Here is a 15,488-nt window from a genome sequence, read left to right as displayed (position 1 = left end):
CACGCTAATAACAACCTGCTCTTCCTCCTCCCTTCTCACCTCCAACTTCTGTCCCCGACCTCGCTCGTCCGCCGTGTCCGTTCTTCCATCCCCTTTCGCCTGGGCAGTTTGAAGATACACGGAACCTCTGCCTCAGTCTCGGCTCTCTAGACTGATCGAAATGGGACTCTCCAAGAGGAATTTCAAATCTCGCTTAAAATACATGACCAGAATTTAAAACCAGCCTTAAAAATATGTTTCTAGTAAGAAGACGGGTCTTTTTATCCCTCGCTCCTGTCATTGTCTGTCTAGGGAAGAGATTTATGATAGGCCTGGAATAATCCCTTGGATCTTGCTTTATAACTCACGACTAAAAGTCATCCAAGGCTAAAACGTGCCTGCAGGACATTCAGTAAGTTAACATATCTGGAGAATGGAAAAACGAATCGTTATGACCAAAAACCTTGTACATTATTTTCATAATACACAGTTTTCTAAGAAGTGGGATTTTAGAAAGTTTGTCATATTAAAACATGTTACTTTAACAAAACATGAAACATTGTATTTTGTGAACGTAGAGTATAAAGAATACAAAATCTGGATTAAAATACATGGCCAGACCCATGCACCATGCTTCTGGGTATCAGTTGTTTGTAAGTAAAAATTATCTCGATTAAAATGGTTCTCAACCTCAGGGAGCTAGGTGACTTCCTTCGAGAATCTGCTGAAAGCTACAGAACCTCTGAAAAGTGCAGGTGATAATGTAGACAGAACTTTCTCCGAATTTTTATAATTCTGCTGAAGCTTATCTGTAAGCCTCAGTCCCCAGGCTCATGACTCCAAGTTCAAAACTCATGATCTTTAAAATTCTTTAATTGTATAGTTTAGTATCCTGAGTCTTAGATTAAGTAAATAACTGATTTCATATAATTTATAAATTGGAGACGAAGCTAATAGTAGGACACACCGGACTGTGTCTCTTGTCCCCCAGTTTAGTGCTCTTTGTAAATGTCTGGAATTAATGTCGAGTTGCATCATTACGTAAATACCAACAATATTGGTATAGATTTAAAAGTATACTAACCTCAGTGGTAGAAGCAAGTGAATGGTATAAATCAGGTGATCAATTTCTCCCTATTGTGCTAAGTTACTTAATGTTCATTTTTGTAACGTGTTTCCTAAGTACTACCTGCCAGTCCATAATCAATATTGTAATTGTTTCTTTTAAAGTAAATTCTAACTTCTTGCTCAAGGAGGTGGAAATCACCTGAATACAGCCTGTCCGAGCAGTAACATTAGATTGTTTTGTTTGAGACTAAGAGAAATAGCAGACTCGATCAGATTATAGACCCAGACTGGTAAGAATAACATGTAAAGGTCACTGAGTACCCGAAATATACATTGATCTTTTAAAAGAAACTTTTTATCGTGAAGAATTTCAAATATATACCAAAATAGGCAGAATCGTATAATGAAGTCCACTGTAGCTATTACCCAGCTTCTATAACCATTAATCGAGGGTAATTCTGCCCATCCCCACACATATCACTTCTCTCTTTGAATTCTTTATATTTTTTTTTAACGAGAAATAAGTGCTTTTCTTATCCCTTGCTACATTTTTCATCATTCTTCTGGTTTTCTCAATCTTTTCAAATTTCTTCTCTTTTGATCTTTCTCTTGGTTCCTTACCTTTTTAAAGTAACTTCATTGAGGTGTAGTTTACGCACCATAAAATTCACCCATTTTAAATGTACAGTTCAATGATTGTTAGTAAATTTACTGAGTCGTGCAACTGTCACCACAGTCCAGCCATGGAATATTTCCGTCACCTCTGTAAAATCTCTTGTGTTAGTTTATAGTTAATTCCTATCTCTACCCCCAGCGTCTAACTTCTAATCTATTTTCTGTTTTTATAGATTTGCCTTTTCTGGATATTTTCTGTTAGTGGAATCACACAGTATGTGATCTTTTGTTCTGGCTTCTTTTACTTACGTCTTTGAGGTTCATTCACGTTATTAGTAATTCATTTCTTTTAATAGCAGAATACTGTTGCATCGTATGGATGTACCACATTTGGCTTAGCCATGCCTCAGTTGATGGACGTTTGGCTTTCCATTTTTGGCCGTTGTGGATAACGCTGCTACAAACATTCATGTGCAAGTTTTTGCAGAGACAAATGTTTTCATTTTGGGAAGTGATACTTGGAAGTGGAGTAAGATTGCTGTGTCATGTGGTGGGTTTCTATTTAACTTTTTTTTTTTTTTGACATACAATATTATATTAGTTTCAAGTGTACAACATAGTGATTCGACAGTTACAACGTGGTCACCACAGTAAGTCTAGTTACCACGTCACCTCACAAAGTTAATATGATATTATTGACTATATTCCCCATGTTGTACATTATATACCTATGCTATATTTAGTTTATGACCGGAAGTTTGTACTTCTTAATCCCCTTCACACATCTTGTCCTCCCTCCCCACCCAACCACTGATCTGTTCTTCGTATCTGTGATTCTGGGTTTTCTTTGTTTGTTTGTTTTTTACATGTATAACTTTTTAAGAAACTGCCAACTACTTTCCAAAGTGACTGTACCGTTTTACATTCCCACCAGCAATTTATAAAGGTTTCCCTTTCTACACATTGTGCCAACATGCCCAAGGACTGTGGGAGCACAGAGTCCTGAACCTTTTATAAGAGGATAAGACAAGGATGATTTTTTATGAGAGATAACATCTGACTTGAACCTTGAAAGAGTTTACATGTTAGGAAAAGGAATTAGCCAAGAGAAGCACATGGAAAGAGTAGGATAGTCCAGGTGGAGGGGACAGCCTCATGAACACGGTGGCGAGGAAGGTCGTGGTGCCTGGTGTCGATGTGTGAAGAGCGAAGCACGGAGCAGAGGAGATGTGTAGGCCTGTGTGACACATGCAGGTGTTTGAGTTCCTGTCTTCAGCGTTGGGAGGCCTGATGCTTCTTAGTCTGGGAGTGAGAGTAAGATTTTCGTTTTAGGTGGGTTTCTCTGGGAGCTTAATCAGGGGCAAGACTGGAATTTTTTTTCGGAAGCGAGGGGCCGGCCAGGTTATAGACATGTTCTAGATGCGAGATTAAGGCCTAAAGTAGGGCCGTGGGCAGAAGAGGGAGAAGAGAGTACAGACCACCCAGCTATGCAGAGGGTAGACGATGGATGGACAGGTGCGAGAGTGAGGGAGGAGGTGACATCTGGTTGCTGGCAGAGGTTATAAAGGTGGACGTTGGTGCCATCACCTAATAGACCATAGGAGGACAGGTAAAGGAGGAAGATATTACCTTGACTGTGACTTAATAATTGAGAAGGGAACAAGAGCAAGACGCCTTTCCCCTCAGATTGTAAACATGGTCCCACCCTGCCACTCACATTCACAGTGGAAGGATTAAGTTGGGGGATACGATGAAGGGGCATATTTTGCAGGACGTGAAGGGCAGTTCCTGTGTAATGATCCTTAGCAGAGCTGGATGACTCCTTTTTCTCAGATTAAAGCAACAGAGAGAGGCACCGTGGTCGGGCTGGAGCACATGCTCCTCTTCAGGTAATTGATGTGTCCTAAGGGCAGCAGATTTCCATTTTGCGTGGGCCCGACTAATGCGAACGTGTAGATCGAGCTGGGTCTTCTTCATTTTTCTACCTTTTCCTACCTACGTTTCATGCGCCAGGGTGAGATAGTCCATGGCGCTTCGAAGGTTATTTTGACAGCAGTACCTGGCCGTTTGAACCAGAAAGACTCGTAACCTCAGCATGTACTTTAAATGCTCTTTTATACAGACATTTCAGGGTTTCATCTCTTTTAAGTACAGATATCTAGTAAGTATCTGTTCTTTGGCACATGTATCTATAAGCATATAACAGGCCTCTTTTTAGTGTTAATTTACGTTCTTCTGAGAATACTTGTATAAAATAATCAAATATTTGATTACTGGGGTTTCTTAATAAAACAGCCCTGGAAAATTCTGATGATTGTTTTATCTTTTTTCCACTTTTATTGCCCCTCTTCTTCCACGGATGCCGTTATAGATTTTGCCGATTTTCTCTTCCCAGTGCACAATAATAAATGTGGTTTATTTTATTTTTAACTAACAGAAAAAACGTTGGGATCAAGAAATATTGTCTTGACTACGCGATATGTTTTCTTTTTCCTTCTTTAGTTGAAGATTGATAACATAACTAGGGGTCGGGTCCTTAAGCAGTTGAACACTTCCGTGTACATGATTAAGATGATTGTGAAATGTGCTGGGTTGATCGGAGTCCCTCCAAAATTAACGTCCACCTGCAACCTCAGTGTGGCCTTACTTGGAAGTAGGGTCTTTGCAGATGTAAGGAGTTAAGATTGGGTCCTGGTGGATTAGGGTGGGCCCTAATTCCTGTATGAGCAGTGTCCTTAAAGGAAGAGGAGACACGCCCAGGGACAGGGGCCAGGCGAAGACGGAGGGACGCAGAGATCCGTGATGCAGTCGGAAACCAGGAATGTAGGGGATTGCTGGCAACCAGCAGAAGCTCAAAAGAAGCAAGGAAGCATTTTTTTCCCTAGAGTCTTCAGATGGAGAACAGCCATGCGGACACCTTGATTTTGGACTTCTAACCTCCAGAACTGCGAGAGTGTAAACTTCTGTCTTTTTAAGCCCCCCAGCCTCTGGATGTTTGTTACAGCAGCCCCAGGCAACTAACACAACATATAACTTCAGATAGCAGCATGCCGTTTGCTTTAGAGTAACCGGCTTTTAGAGACCGTCTTATCAATGCAGCGATGTTCGTAAGGAGCTAAACCCCTCTTTGCAGAAATACTCTCGAATCGCCGTCAGTTGGTCTGGATCCATCTGATCACGCTGGCCTCGTGTGGTGGTTCTTCCCTCAACCAGTGGCTGCAGCCCCTCTGCACAGACGGCTTGGTGAATTTTACCACCCCTTGCCCCACTTCTCAAAAGTATCTGAAGAGTTTGAGAAATTAAAAGAGGCTCTTCCTCACCCCTGCTGCGCCTCATCTCAAGCCCACTGACTGTTAGTGGTCCATCCGGGAAACCTCACACCCTTCCTGGGCACGCCTCCAAAACTGTGATCAGCACGTAACACTGCCGCACCAGCTGGCCTTCTGGGTTAGCCATGTCCGTCCAGAATGTTGGCCAAGGCGGTGTAGAAAAGGATACGGTGTGTCCTTGCAGCAGTAGGAGGTCAAGCCCAGCACCTTGGCCTTGTGAGCATGGAAGAGCTTGGCCAGGGCAGCCAGCATCCCACCCAGGGCTACTGAGAGTGAAGGTGGGAACGGGGCTGGGGAGAGTGACGCTGAGGTGGACGCTGCTGACACATGTGACGCGGCATGTTAAACCGTTCGTGTCTCAAGCGTGCTGCCAGGACTCTGGTATATGGGACTGCTGTGTGCACAGAAGGTTGAGACCAGCAGTCCTGTGACAGCTGTGCAGGGCTCATTGGGGAAAGTGAGGCATCCTCCAAAATCGAAATTTTAAGTGATGGTAATACCTACTTGTCATTAAAGCATTTACTATGAGCCAGAGACTATGCTAAATATGTGATGTGTTTTGTTCGATGGCTCCCCAAGCCACCGTTTGATAGAAATGTAATTATCCTGCTTTAGAAATTAGGAAAACAGAAGTCGGGTTACAGGAGCAGAGGAGGCAGAGTTTCCCCCAGTGTCGGGTGGAGCTCTTTCCCCCACCCGACACTGGCGCTGGGTGAGCGGCCCTCAGTGAGGCCAGGCTGCCAGGTGTCTGGGTTTTGCATTTCCTCTCAAACTTTTGTAGTTTTTCCTCTCATATGCTTAGCTGTCGTATTTTTGTTCTCGGAGTGAATTTGACCTCATTTCTTTTATGAATTGCTGTCTGTACGCCATGAGCCAAGAAGTCGAATAGCAAACTTCCTCGGGTTATGTCTGCCCCCATTGATAGCAGGCAGTCAGTAAACGCCGGTGGTGGTCTTGTTTTTCTCTGCTCATAGAGACACTGGTCGTGGGAGCCTAAAGGCACCTTTGCTTACCTTCTGGATCCGATGTTCGTTTTAATCAGAGGGCACAAGCTCAGATGCTGTCAGAAGCCCCGGCCGTACTTTGTGTGTGAGCTGGCTGAGTGAGGCCGCGCAGCCAGCTGAAGGGCACATGCTCCTTCTGCAGGTGGCCGCCACTTCTCTGTGCCAGTGGCTCGGTGCTGCATCCGAATGTAGCTTACACATACTGGTTCTTGTGGTTTTTGTTTTTTTGTTTTTTAAGAAGAGCTAGAAATTCAGGCTTTTATATGAAGTTAGCTGGCAATGAATTCAAATTGGAAAACAGAAACAAAACACTGTTGACCAAATATAATACATTCATGGGCCAGTATAGTCTGTGGACCGCCAGTTGGATGAGCTTTAAAATAAAAGAAGTGGCCAGTTAAGTGACCTTCAGCTAGTTCAGTCAAGTGTTACCATATTTATTTTCTCAAATTGAGTTTATGAGAAAAACTAAATGGAAGTACTATTACTCCTCTTGCTTTATATTTTAAAGCAATTTAAAGTGAAATTATTGAGGAAGTAAAAGCAAAAGCATTTCTTACATCCTGATATTTAGTTAAAAGAACAGAATTGTCAGTATAAAAACAACTCTTTAGGGTTTCTGGGAATTTTTTTTTTCATCTCCAGATCAGACCTTTCCTCTGAGCTGTGGGCAAGTATATGCAACTGCCTACACCCCATTTCCATCTAAGTGTCTCATAAGCACCTCTCTGTGTTAGCACCCACTCATCCTTCTCCCTTCACCTGCATCCCGTATACTCTCCTTCTAGATTTTCTTTCTTAGTAACTGGGACCAGCTACTCATTTTCTCAAGCCAGAAATCTACTCTTCTTGACTTCTCATCACCAAGTTCCATAGACGTGCGTTAAAATGCCCGCCCCTCCGCCCCGGTCCATTCAGTGCTCTCTGTCACCACTGCCGTTAACTCTTTGGGCCAGGCCATCCTAATATCATCCTAATACCAGCTCAGTCTCCTCATGTTCGTGTCCCAGCGTTCCTCTCCTTCGTATCTTGTTCTGTAGTTGGAGCGATCTGCCTGAGAGCCAAATCCAGTCATGTCACTCCCCGTGAGGGGCACCCTCTCCCCCTTAGGAGGGAGCTGACAAGCTTGCGTGACGCTGCCAGCCTCCTCTCTAGTCTCATTGCCTTTCCTTTCTTTAGTTTCTTAGTTCGTACTTGTGGGGCTTGGTGAATTTTTTTTTTCATATCCATGTGACAGGCACTCAGGTCAAGAAACAGGATGTTACTGGCACCCCAGAAGTCCCCCCAGTACTCCCTTCTAGTCACCCAAAGTCCTGAAATAGCCAACACAAATCTCGATGAGGAGAGAAGGGTCGCCTTACTCGGTTTCCTATCCTAAAGCCACATGACACCATAGCGGGAGTCAAGCACATCGATAGGACAGAGTAGGAAGCACACGTAGAGACTTTTGTCTTAATGAGAATTTGATATGCAATAGAGGTGGCATCATAGAGCAGTGGCAGTTAGGACAGATTGCTCCGAAGTAGCCTTAGGCCCCCAGCTTTCTCTATGGGCGGTGGGGAGGGGATACGTGTCTACCTCACACTGTATACAAAAATATATCCCAGGTGGACTGAAGACCAAAATGTGGAAACCAAACTTTAAAGCTTTAAGAGAAACATGTTGGTGAATATTTTATGACCTTGTAATGGAGAAGATGTTTTAAAAAATACATCTAAAGCCTACTGTTAGGAATAAAGATTGATAAATTTTCATCTTTAAAATTAAAAAAGGCTTAAGAACTAAATAAAATTAAAAAGGCTTATATGACAAAAGAAAGATACATAGTTAAAAAAAAAAATGACCTGGAGAAGATACTTGCAGCATAAAGATCAAAGATCAGTAGCCAGAATATATAAAGAACTTTAAAAAACAATCCAAAAGGAAAATAGACATAGGATATAAAAAGGTATTTCCAAGTGGTTAATAAACAGATGAGGTTTCTAGACTTGTGAAGTATCAGGAAATGCAAATCGAGTCAGTGTCAGCATCGGTTTCTGCCCAAACTGGGAAAAAGTAAGCGTCTGACAACAAGGTTAAGTGAGGATGTAGGGAAACTCTTATACTTTGGAGATCCATTTGACAATTTCTAGTAAAATTGAAAATGTGCACGGCCTTATATATTCCCTAGATCGCTGCACAGGAACATCTGGATAGGGATGTTCCTGACAGCGTTGCGATGACGACGAAACGCTGGAAGTGACCCGGATGCATACGGACGGGGAAATGGGCAGAGTTTGACTTTGATGTCCCGTTATAGAGTACAAGCAGATGAAGAGAGGAACATGTTCAGTGTATCAACACGGATAGGTTCTCAAAGAGTACAGTGTCGTCTGAGAATGAAGCGGCAGAAGTACACAGAAGTACGATGTGACACAGTTTATTCAAGTTTAAAGACAGAATGATACTTTGTTTACGGACTAGCTATAACTAGTAACAGCATTTTTAAAAGAAGAAAAGCGCCTAACCAGTTCACAGTGTGGAGAGGGGTGATGGCAGGCACTGGGATTTGGCTGGAGTCCCAAGGCACTTCACTTTGTCACTAGTGCTTTCTACTCCGCCCCCCCTTCCTTTCCTCCCTTCCTGCAGATCTGAAGCAACTGCCTCGTAGACATTGGATAATTCTGGCCAGCAAGGAAACGGACATGAGTTATTACTCCTTTTACTTTTCCATAATGGTGTGGGGGGGTTGCTCCTGAGGGTGGGGCTCCCTCATCTTGCGGACCATCAACTCAGTGCCTGACACATCGTGGGGGTTCAGTAAGTGCGTGTTGAATGAGGGAATGGTTGTGTTTCTGTTTTCCAGTTTTTCTAACATAAGTGCTTATTACTGGAAAAGGCATCGTTGCCATGTTTATGAAAATAGAAGTTCCCCGGACCTGGGCAGTGGGCTTGTGAATGCCTAGGATATGACCCATGCCACCAAACAGCGAGATGATCAATTATGGCTCTGCTTAGACTTTTCTAGCTAATACGATACTTTGTTTGCTAAGTACCACTTCAAAGCTGCGATGACTGAAAATGTTTTAAATTTTCTTAGGTGTAAAAGGAAAAAATCAAATGATTGTTATTAGTTATCCCTGATGGTAAGGTTATATCTGCTTTTCTAATTATATTTTCTCTGAACATGTGTAACTTTTATAATTCACAATAAACGAATGATATTAAAATAGAGATTAGTGGAAAATCTCCAAATTCTGAATGGTTTTTACAAGGTGGTGAAACAGGCTTGCCCTTTTTTTTTTTTACTTTGCTGCTTTTTCCTCGAATGTGGTTGTCATCTATAATTTTTAAAAATGAAATTTGATTGTAAAAACTATCTGACATTTCATTGTTAGGAGTCAAATACAAACAATTTTCTTGTACATAATATACTTTATTTTCAGAGTTAGAGTTTACAGAAAAGCAAAAAAATTTTTTGGTTGGATAAAGTATAGATCAGAACAACACAAGCTATAATTACCCTTCATAAAGCAGTTAAAGGTGTAAACTAGTATCCAGTATGTGACAGGCAGCTTCGCTTTTCGGTGACTTGAAAGCCTTCGTATGAAGGAGCACAGCAGGCCTGTTTGAGGGACCTTCCCGCTCCGCATCCCCTCAGTTGAATTCTTCAGAGTTAACCACTGTTACCACTTGGTGTAGCCTTCCAGATCTTTCTGCATCACTTTAATGCTCTTCATAAACACATTCCCCACGCGTAGGTTTCTTTTTCTTTTCTTGGCTTAATCACACTTTATAAAATCTCAGTCAGGCTATGAGCAGAGCCTTGCAGTGGCATCTCAGCCACAGTCTAGCCGCCCTGGCCTCTTGCGGTCCTCAGCCCACAGAGCGGGGTTCCACTTTTGGGCGGTGCTCCTTGGTGCCATGGCCCGGAATGCTGTCCCCCCAACATCTGTGTGGTTGGTGCCTGCACTCCGCTCAGCCTCTGCTCAGAGATGCCTTCTCAGTGACGCTCTCGGACCTCGCCGGTTGAAGCGGCAGTCCCCCCGTCCCCCTGCCGCCCCCGCCATCCCTTCCCTGCTTTATCTGTAGTACTGATGGCCATCTAATAGTCTTTCTCTTTATTTGTTCTCATCCGTCTCCCCACTAGAGTATAAGCCTAATGAGGCAGGACTTTTTGGTCATTTTATCCAGCGCTCCATTCTCAAAACCGAGAGCTGCACCTGGAGATGCTCAGTAAATACTTGCTGAATGAATGAACTTGTCTCTCTCATGTCTCTTTCGGACATTTTTAAATGTTAGTACATAGGGACCCATTTCCTTCTTTTTAACTATAGTAACACCATTGTAAGGAGGACTCATAACTTATAAAAGTCATTCTTCCGTTGATGGAAATTTATATTGCATTTTTATCGCTTGATTTTAGATTTTATAAATGAAGTTGCTGTGAATATCCGTGTACAAAACATATCTATCTATGTGTATCAGCTCTAGTATTTCCGTGACGTAGATTCCTAGACGTGGGATTACTTTGCATGGAAGATGCCAAATAACCCTGTATAAAGGGTTTTACCCTCCCCTGGTCACGTGTGAGAGTTTGAGTGGTCACCTAGCCTCATGCTGCTGCACAGCAAAGCCCATTATAAGTCTTCACTTCTGCCAACCGGATGGTGACATCTCACTTTTTTTCACATTTTATTATTAGTTTCAAGTAGACATTTATATGGTTTCTGAAACAGTCCCCCCGATTACTCGATCTCCCCTCTGGCTCCCCACCTGCCATTACATTACTGCTGACTGCAGCTCCTGTGCCGTGCTCCCCATCCGAGAGCTCACTCATTTTAAGTCGACAGGGAAGGTTCAGGACCTCAGCATGTTCATTAGCCTCCTGTTGCCTTTTAATTTCAGATTTTCTCTATAAGCCAGCCATTTTAGGAAAACTTATTTCAGTAAGAATTTACTTCTCCGAGCATACGTGTTCTTAAATGCTGACAAAGCATTCGTGGTGGTAAACATGCAGAGAGTTCCACCGAAAATGAAAACGAGAAGAGAGGAAAGTTACATTCATAACTAAGACCTGAAACCACCTTTCAAGTAAACTTTTTGGGTACGATTTTTGGTTCAGAATTTTGACAATCTTAAAATGAAGTTTTAATTTTACAGAGTAGTCGATTGAAAATAAGAACGAACTTTTCAGGATAATCTGAAATAATCCAGAATAATCTGCTGGCGTTTCATTTTCTCTAATGAGATTCTTTATGTTAAATTAAGTGTCCACTAATTCAGATTTCTTAATCATCATCCTCAAACTAATGCTTATTTCCTTGTTTGGATTAGTACTTTTGAGATTATAATTGTGTTAGGGCTGATTGTGTTCCCACTGATTTCAGATCATGTAAGTCTTCTGGAAAAGCCAGGAAAAACTACAAGTTTTTATAGCCAACCATATAAATATGCACCTGGGAACAGTATTAATGTTCCTGTAAATTTGACTTCTCACGGATAATAGTCTTATTTAATTAACTTGATAAGCAGTTTACCGTAATTAGGAATATAGCCTGTTATTATGGTTGTGTTTTTTAAAAGCCCTTATCAGATACACACTGAAATATTAATAGACAAAATGATAGGATATCTGGGATTTTCTTCTAAATAATTGAGATTGGGGGTGGAGAGGAGTGTAGAGGGACAAAATTGACCACGAGTTGATAGTTAGACATTTTCTATAATAAAACATTTTATTTATTAAAAGAAAATTCTTTTAGTTGTATAATACAAAATCTTAAAACAAGCAAAGGTATACTGTTTATTTGGTTGTAAAGTATGAAGTGGTTAAAATCACAGGTTTGGAGTTTAAACAAACCTAAGTCAGAAGACTGGTTCTGCCACCTAACATTTTAAGCAAGTTTTATCTGTCAGAGCCTCTGTTTCCTCATCTATAAAATAGACATAATAACAGCTGCCTCAGAGTGTTGCGATCAGAATGAATGGTGGTGATAAAGCTCTTTTGAGCACAGGACTGGATGCAAGGCACGTGGTTGCAATCTCTGAACTCTCGGAGAAACAGACATTACTGCCGGAAATGATAGGGAGGTCATTGAAAATGTAATTAAATCTTTACTTATGTCCGATACTGTCATCCTCTCCCTGCTTTGGCAACTCCTCCTTGCTTGTGTCTCCTGGCTTTGTCACTGCTATCAAGAGACTGACACCACTGCCTCTTCCAGGAGACATTCTCTCATCTGGAGGGAAAGGCAAGCGCCGAGGTCTCTGACTCCCCGCTCCCACCCCGTCCCAGATGCCGAAGCAGCCTGGCACCGGACTTCCGACTTCCGGAGTAGACAGGGTGTTTGTCCCAGAGCGCCCAGATCTCTGGCTTCCCCATGGTGGGCGAGGCGTCCTCGTTCCTGGCAGTTAGGACTAGCTGTTAGAGATGTTTTTGGGACCGAGTTTTGTTCACTTTTTGGGCCTCAGCCATTAGTGGTATTTTATAAATGTTGATTCGTTTACATTGAATTGAATTAGAAAAGGTGAATGAGCGATTAGAATGTCTGACCTTCCTGATCTCTTTCAGTCTCAAGATTTTTGTGTCCCAATGATCTGCATAATAAAGTCACTTCCATACTTATTTGATATGAAATGATAGCTTAAAATGGAGATGGGGTGCAGTTAGTTGAAGGTCCTGCACATATAACTTAAAAAAAAAAGTAATACTTAAAAAAAAAAAAAAGATTCACTTTGGGGGGGTAATTATTTGTTAGAAATTTAGAAAATATAGAAAAGTATAAAGAAAAAATTGTTACCTCCATCCCAGTGGTATGAATCTTTTCAGTTGTAGAATTTCTTTCAGATATTTTATAAATAAATAAGTAAATATTTAGCCTTAAAAAAAATTTTTTTTTTTTTTTACACATTTAGCTCTTACTGTAGATAGTTGGGATTCTCCTCTTTGCATTTATTTTTTTTCTAGCTTTATTGAGGTATAATTGACAAAAATTGTATGTATTGAAGATGTACAATCTGGTATTTCAATATACATACATATTGTGATGTGATGACCACAATTAAGCCACTTAACATATCCGTCACCTCACAGAGCTACCTTTTTTGTGTGTGAGACCAATTAAGATCTACTCGGTAAGATTTCAGATGCACAGTGCAGTATTGTTAGCTCTCGTCACCGTGCCGTACATTAGATCTCAGAACTTACTCAGTCCTGCACATCCGAAAGTTTGTGTACCCTTTGACCAACGTGCCCCCATTTCCCTCCACCGCCCTCCACCCCTAGCCCCCATCCCTTAGTAACCACCACTCAGTTCTTTGCTTCTAAGAGTTTGATGTTTTTACATTCCACGTGTAAGCGAGAGTATGCAGTATTTGTCTTTCTGTGTCTGGCTTGTTTCAGTTAGCATAATGTTCTACAGTTTTATCCATGTTGTCGCAAACAAGAAGATTTCCTTCTTTTTTAAGGCTGAATAATAGTCCTCTGTGTGTGTGCGTGCGTGCGTGTATCCATTCATCTCTTGACAACCACTTAGGTTATTTTTATGTCTTGGTTATTGTGAATAGTGCTGCAGTGAGCATCGGAGTGCAGTGCTCTCTCTCTCAGAGAGTGATTTTATTTCCTTCGGAGATTTGTCCAGAGTTGCTGGATCATATGGTAGTTCTAGATTTAATTTTTCGAGGAATCTACATACTGTTTTCCATAACAACTGTTCCAATTTACTTTCCTACCAACAGTATATAAGGGCTCCCTTTTCTCCACAGCCTTGTCAACACTCATCATTTGACTTTTCGATAATAGCTATCCTAACAGGTGTGAGCTGACATCTCATTGAGGTTTTAATTTGCATTTCTCTCATGATTAGTGATGTTGAGCACCTTTTCCTGTACCCGTCGGCCATTCGTATGTCTTCTTTTGAGAAATGTTTATTCAGATCTTTTGTCCATTTTTTAATCAGGCTATTTGTTTTCTTGCTATGGAGCTGTTTTGAGTTCCTTATGCATTTTGGATATTAACCCCTCATCAGATATATGGCTTGCAAATAATTTCTCTCATTCCATAGGCTGTCTTTTCACTGTGTCGATCACTTCCTTTGCTGTGCAGAACCTTTTTAGTTGGATGAAATCTCATCTATTTTTTGCTTTTGTTAACTGTGCCTTTGATTTCTATCAAAAAAATCATTGCTTAGGCCAGTGTCAAGAATCTTTTTTCCTATGTTTTCTTCGAGTAGTTTTACAGTTTCTGAGCTTACGTTTAAATCTTTAATCTTTATGTTTTTCGAGTTGATTTTTGTATATGGTGTAAGGTAAGAGTCCAGTTTCATTCTAATGCATTTGGATATCCACTTACCTAACACCATTTATCGAAGAGCCCGTCCTTTCCCGTTGTTTGTTCTCGGCAATGTTTTTGAAGATCAGTTGGCCGTAAATGGGTGGATTTATTTCTGGGCTCTATATTGTCCCATTGGTCTACATGTCTGTTTTTACGCCAGTACCGTACTGTTTTGATTACTGTAGTTTTGTAATATATTTTGGAATCAGGCAATGTGATGCCTCCAGCTTTGTTCTTCTTTCTCAAGATTGCTTTGGCTATTTGGGGTCCTTTGTGTTTCCATATGAATTTAGGATTTTTTTTTTTTCTATTTCTGAGGAAAATGCTGTGGAATTTATAGGGATTGCATTAAATCTGTAGATCGCTTTGGACAGTATAGACATTTTAACAACATTAATTCTTCTAATCCATGAACAGATTATCTTTCCTTTTATTTGTATCTTCAGTTTCTTTCATCAGTGTTTTTGTAGTTTTCAGCGTATAGATCTTTTACCTCTTTAACTAAATTTATTCCTAAGTATCTTATTGTTTTTGATGTTTTTGTAATTGAGATTGTTTTCTTATTTCTCTTTCAGATATTTCGTTAGTATATAGAAACGTATTCTGCAACTTTACTGAATTTATTATAACTTTTTTTTTGGTAGCGTCCTTAGTGTTTTCTATATGTGAGATCATGACATCTACAAATGGAGACAATTTTACTTTTTTCTTTCCGTTTTGGATGCCTCTTATTTCTCATGTAATTACTCCAGCACTGTGTTGGTTAGGAGTGATGATGAGGCATCTCGCCTCGTTCCTGATCTTGGAGGAGCATCTTTCAGCTTTTCACTGTTGAGTGCGATGTTAGCTGGGAGCTTGCCCTGCATGGCTGTGTTATGCCGAGCTTCATTCCTACTGCACCTGGATTGTCGCGTCTTTATCACGAAAGGATATATGTTGTCAAATGATTTTCCTGCATTTATTGAGATTATAGGATTTTCCCCTTCATCTTGTTAATGTGCCGTATCACATTTATTGATTTGTGTTTGTTGAACCATCCTTGCATCCCAGAGATAAATTTGATCCTTTTAATGTGTTGTCGAATTCAATTTGCTAGTATTTTGTTCAGCATTTTTGCATCTTTGTTCATTAGAGATATTGGCCTATAATTTTCTTGTAGTATCTTTACCTAGCTTTAGT

Source organism: Pteropus vampyrus, unplaced genomic scaffold (assembly GCF_000151845.1).
Source record: "Pteropus vampyrus isolate Shadow unplaced genomic scaffold, Pvam_2.0 Scaffold95, whole genome shotgun sequence".
NCBI lineage: Eukaryota > Metazoa > Chordata > Mammalia > Chiroptera > Pteropodidae > Pteropus > Pteropus vampyrus.
Note: the sequence above shows the minus strand (reverse complement) of the source record.